The sequence below is a fragment of the Suncus etruscus genome, chromosome 5 (assembly GCF_024139225.1).
Source record: "Suncus etruscus isolate mSunEtr1 chromosome 5, mSunEtr1.pri.cur, whole genome shotgun sequence".
NCBI classification, from domain to species: domain Eukaryota; kingdom Metazoa; phylum Chordata; class Mammalia; order Eulipotyphla; family Soricidae; genus Suncus; species Suncus etruscus.
This window is the reverse complement of record NC_064852.1, coordinates 73,362,830-73,368,075: the sequence shown is the minus strand read 5'-3', so window position 1 is coordinate 73,368,075 and position 5,246 is coordinate 73,362,830. Positions and strand designations below refer to the sequence as shown.

The 5,246-nt window shown below is 31.1% G+C and overlaps 1 non-coding gene across 1 annotated transcript; it reads left to right on the top strand.

Annotated features, from left to right (window-relative positions):
* The first annotated feature begins 989 nt into the window (after positions 1 to 989).
* LOC126010493 (U6 spliceosomal RNA) lies at positions 990 to 1,096 on the top strand. Its single transcript, XR_007496519.1, has one exon. It is a non-coding gene; the product is annotated as a U6 spliceosomal RNA (small nuclear RNA).
* The last annotated feature ends 4,150 nt before the right edge of the window (positions 1,097 to 5,246 follow it).

The following is a 5,246-nucleotide window of genomic DNA, read 5'->3' as shown; positions in this document are numbered from 1 at the left end:
TCTATTGAAGAGCCAGATTTGTTTTTTTCTCTCAATATGCAAATTTGAAGCACTCTGAAATCAATGGAAGCAAAGAATTGTTAAGTTAAAAGAGCACCTGTATGCTACACTCTTTTCACTCCACTCTTCTTGTCTGCATATTGTCAATGTTATGCTGGCCCATAAATTAATAAGAGATTGCTTTAATTTAAACCATATTGAAGAGTGATATTTCTGAATATCTTGCACAAATACGGCATTCATAAATATACATATATTCTTATTTTTCTATCATCACACATATCTCACTTGCTGAGATGGCATATCTTTTGTGATAAAGTAAGAAAAATATAGAAGACTATATTTTTCTTTTCTTGGCTTTTTTAAACTATAAAACATCACTTTTTCAATGAAATATAACTCACACAGTTAACTAGAATAAAATACTCAGACAAAACATCTCAGCATAAACTGAATTTGGCATGCTGTCCACGTTAAACTGAATTTCAACTAAATTATGTCCCATCCTGTATTTCCTAGAGATTTCATTTTATATTCTTGATCCATGTGGGATGCAAATTTTCTAAGAAGACATTAATGTCTTTCTAATTCTTTTAGGTAATGATCTCTTGTTGAAGACAGGGACAATAAACATCTCTAACATAAGTAATTTTAAACATTTTTAAGCATCAAATTAAAATCCTATTGTTAGCACGTTTTTATTCTCATGGATTATCAATAGAATCTATTTTTTTGGTTTTGTTTTTGGGCCACACCCGTTCGTGCTTAGAGGTTACTTCTGGCTCTGCACTAAGAAATAATTTCTGGCAGGCTTGGGTGTAGTGGGGGATCTTATAGGAGGCGAAGGATTGAACGCAGGTCAGCCGTGTGAAAGGCGAACATCCTACCCGTTGTGTGAACATTTTACCTATGATTTAATTATTAAAGAATTAAAACTCTTTGAATAAAATAAAATAAAATTCTATTTCTATTTTAAGACATTTATTTTGGTGCTCGCTTCGGCAGCACATATACTAAAATTGGAACGATACAGAGAAGATTAGCATGGCCCCTGCGCAAGGATGACACGCAAATTCGTGAAGCGTTCCATATTAAAAAAAAAAGACAATTATTTTGAAGATATCAAGAAAATACATATTTTAAGTCATAAATAAGGTTAATTTTCAAAATTTCCTTAGAGAATATGTTTTATTTAAATATAAATTAAATTGTTCTTTATAAAAAAATGTCGTGTTGCAAATTGGTTATTTATTTAAGTAACTTTGTGCCTCCCAGAATAGACTTTATATAATTTTCATTTATGTAATGTAAATTAGAAATCAAAAAAGTAAGTTGATGGTATTAATATAAAGTTGTCTATTGCCTTAGAAAACAATATACTTATTATTTTTGAAGAGATAATTTGTATTATAATTATATTTTAAAAATCAGAATTTAATTTAGTCACTGGGTAAAGAAGTCTATGAACCACAGAATTAAAGCTATTCAATTTTCTATCCCCTATTAGGAAGTCAGTTCTTATAGTTTGTTCATAAAATTATGAAGATAAATGTCTATAGATAATCTGTTTTATTTTTAATTTTTATTTTTTGGGGTCATACCTGGCAGCGCTCAGGGGCTACTACTAGCTCCGCACTCAGAAGTCACTCCTGGCAGGCTCAAGGGACCATACAGGATGCCAGGAATTGAACCACATTCTGTCCTGTGTTGGCCACTTGCAAGGCAAAAGCCTTATTGTTATGCTATCGCTTTGGCTCTAATCTAAGCTTTTTTGATAGAGGTCAGGAACCATTTAGAATTGTGACTTAGCATTCATCATATTTAAACATCATTATGTTTTAAAATAAAAGATAATGAAAAAGAATTGTTGTAACAAATATACTAACAAAGCTTAGGTCACAAAATTGTGCAGAAATGTGACTGGCAGAAAGTTTACCTGTAACTTTACCTGGAGTCAGAATGTAAGTTGAGATGTTTTTAGATGTTTGTTTATGAATGTTCTTCAGGTTATCACTCAAATCTATTATAACCTAAACATTAAGCATAGAGAAAGATAAAAGATAAAAGATAAAAGACAAAAAATTCATAGAAGAAATTGGCCAAAAATGTTTTTAAGATCAATTTTTATTTTTTCAGACACACAGTCTTCCATAACAAATTCATAACATACATATGCTAGGAAGAAAATGAAATATAAATATACTAGTAGAAATGGAATTTTCTCCATAACAAGAATAATGCAAGCAAACTCTCCAAGATTTTTATAAACATACAAAAACAAAACAAAACAAAACAAAACCACCTTGTTTGATTAACCAGGGCAGCCAGAACTCAAGTGGTAGAGTATATTCCTAGATTGTGTGAGATACTACATGACCCTAGTAACACCAAGTTTAATTCTTATTAAGCTAAATGTTGTTGGAAATTTTTAGAAAAATACTAATGTCTAAAAGGTACATAGCAAAGAGAAAGAAGGAAGAACTGTCAATAGGAAAACATCTAATAAAATGAATGAGAAAAAAGAAATGAGAAAAAAATCAATTGGATGCTTATTTCAGTAAAGAAAGTTATCTAACATGAATTTGACAATGCATGTATTTGTGAATCCGTGCAGAGCATGTCTGATCATTAACTAATATATTTCTCAGGGATGAGATGAGTTCATAGCCTTTGCCTACATAAGAAATTTTAGTCTTTCTCAGAGAATTCACATTAAAATTTGTGCTTAGAGATAGTATAACTGAAAAATTTCTTGTTTCCCATATTAAACTTAATCACATACCTATTTTCATATGTATTTTAGAAGTAAATTTAAAAGAATTTGTCACTGAAAAAAAGTCTAATTTCCCAGATATTCTAAAATTATTTCATAATATATCCCTTTAGCTTGGGAAACTTTATATTATACGAAGATACAGATTTCACGAAAGAACTGATGACTGAAAGGAAACAAAATATTTTATTTGCAAATAATTCTTTGTGAAGCACTATCACACTGAGATTTGATGTGATTTCTTCTGTTACTATTGTATCCATTTTATTTTATTATTAAATTGAATACCTATTTTTGTCTCACATTTTTTAATTACTTTTGTTGTTGTTTTTGGTTTTTGACACCCGGTGACACTCAGGGGTTACTCTTGGCTATGCACTCAAAAAATGTTCCTGGCTTGGGGGACTATATGGGACGCTGGGGAAATCAAACCAAGGTCCATCCTAGGCTAGTGCACCTTACCATTTCCACCACTGCTCTGGCCCCTACTTTTTTTTTAATTGGGAGCAGTGTTCAGACACTATTCCTGGTTCTGTTTTCAGTGTCAGTCCTGAACAGCAGGACTTATATATAATTATTGGACTTTATATAGTATGCAGTGTTGACTGCATGTAAGGGAAGGACCTAATTTTCATACTACCCACTTTTCCTATTGCTAACTAGCACAAATATTTTTACAGTTTTACACACTCTTGGTAAAAGTGACGTGTGAAGGAGGAAAAGGAGCAGGCCCAGCAGTACTTAGTCTTTTTTTCTGTCAATTTGTTCAGGGATCACTCTGGGCAGGGCTCAAAGGACCATAGGCAAGGCTGAGGATCAGTCCCAGGTAGTCAAGAGCCCTAACACCTGAGCTCTTTGTCCAACCAGTAAAAATAAATTCTAATCACAAAAAGCATTGGTTTTTGCAAAATCTTATAGTCATCATTTTATATTTGAATATTGAAATTAATTTTGACTTTTTAATAATGATAGATTTCTAAAGCACTTGCTTGAACAGTATTTTTATTCCAGCAACAATATCTATTCTCAGAAACTTATTGGGTTAAGATTTGTTTGACTTATTTTGTTTGACTTATTTTTTTGTATAAATTGTACAAAAGATATATGTAGAATTTAGTACAATTAAACACTACACAAACATTTTAAATGCATGCTATGCTTTCTTTTGCTCTTTTCTCTTGTTCTTTCTCCATTGATAATTTAGTTTTTAGTTCTTCCTTCATTCCATTGTTTTAATGTACATATAAAAATACATTTTATCATATAATTACTATTATATTATATGACTTGTGTTTACCATATTATATATCTTAAATGTTTTTCTTATAATTTATTTTTAATTCTATTAAGACAAATAAATAATCCAAAATAGTTTCATTCAGGGTTTTCAAGATAAGCACCTTTACATTACATTTAAAAATACTATACATAAATCATAAATTTCAGAAATAAATATCTACCTAAAGACATGTGCACTTAATTTTTTATTTTCCCTAAAGTATCAGTTTTAGCTTGCTTATAACAATTAACTCCAAGCAACACATTATTTACTTCATGTCATTATTTTCAACACAAAAATATAAAATGTAAGTCAAGTGAAAAATCCAAATTTATGAAGTATTTTTATAATATAAGATATTTCCTATCAATCATGATAAATTGGTCTAATTTTAATAAAGCTTAATTTTAATAAAACCTGTTTATTGTGTAAAGAGGCAAATAACATGGATGTCAGGAAAATGACTTGAAGAGAACCCTTGAGAGGAAGGCTGCCAATTTATGGAAGGGTTATTCATGCTGAGACCTGCTTGAGAGATTAAACCTATGCAGGATGCCCTTAGTTCTGCCTTCAATTAGATTAGAAGCTATAAAACAGTTTAGGAGTATGGTTTTCACCAGAGTGAATGTAAAGGACAAAGAGCAAAGGGTAATTAGCTCCTGACCTGGAAGAGCTCATAAGAGAAGGAAATTCCAGTAAAACAGCTTTACTTTGGCTGTTTTGATAGTGTATTTGTGTGTAAAGCAGTATGTGTACATCAGTAATTGAGGTTCTTTTTTATTAGAATACTACATGGTAGGTCACAAACTCAAATGACCACATGGTCAGGCAATCATACAAATGGGTCAAGCTGAACTGAGCTGGTGACTAAAATGGTGCAAGTGCCTTGTGCACAGTTCAAAAAATGTAGCCTCTCTTGTCTTTTGGTTCAAGGTCAGAATGTGACCTAAAATTTGCTATGTCCTCTGACTTATTTAGAAATATAAAATTATTCAGGTTCTTCTGTTTTTATATGAGTATCTATTCTTATTTAATTAACTGTGAAGGAGGTGTAGGTTGCATCTGACAGTATTTAGGAATTATTTCCAACTCTGTTTAGCTGACTTACCTAATACTGCTCAGGTACTAAATTTGGGCCTCTCATGCAAATCACTCAGTCTTTTACTAGTTATCTCTACAGACCATTATAATGGT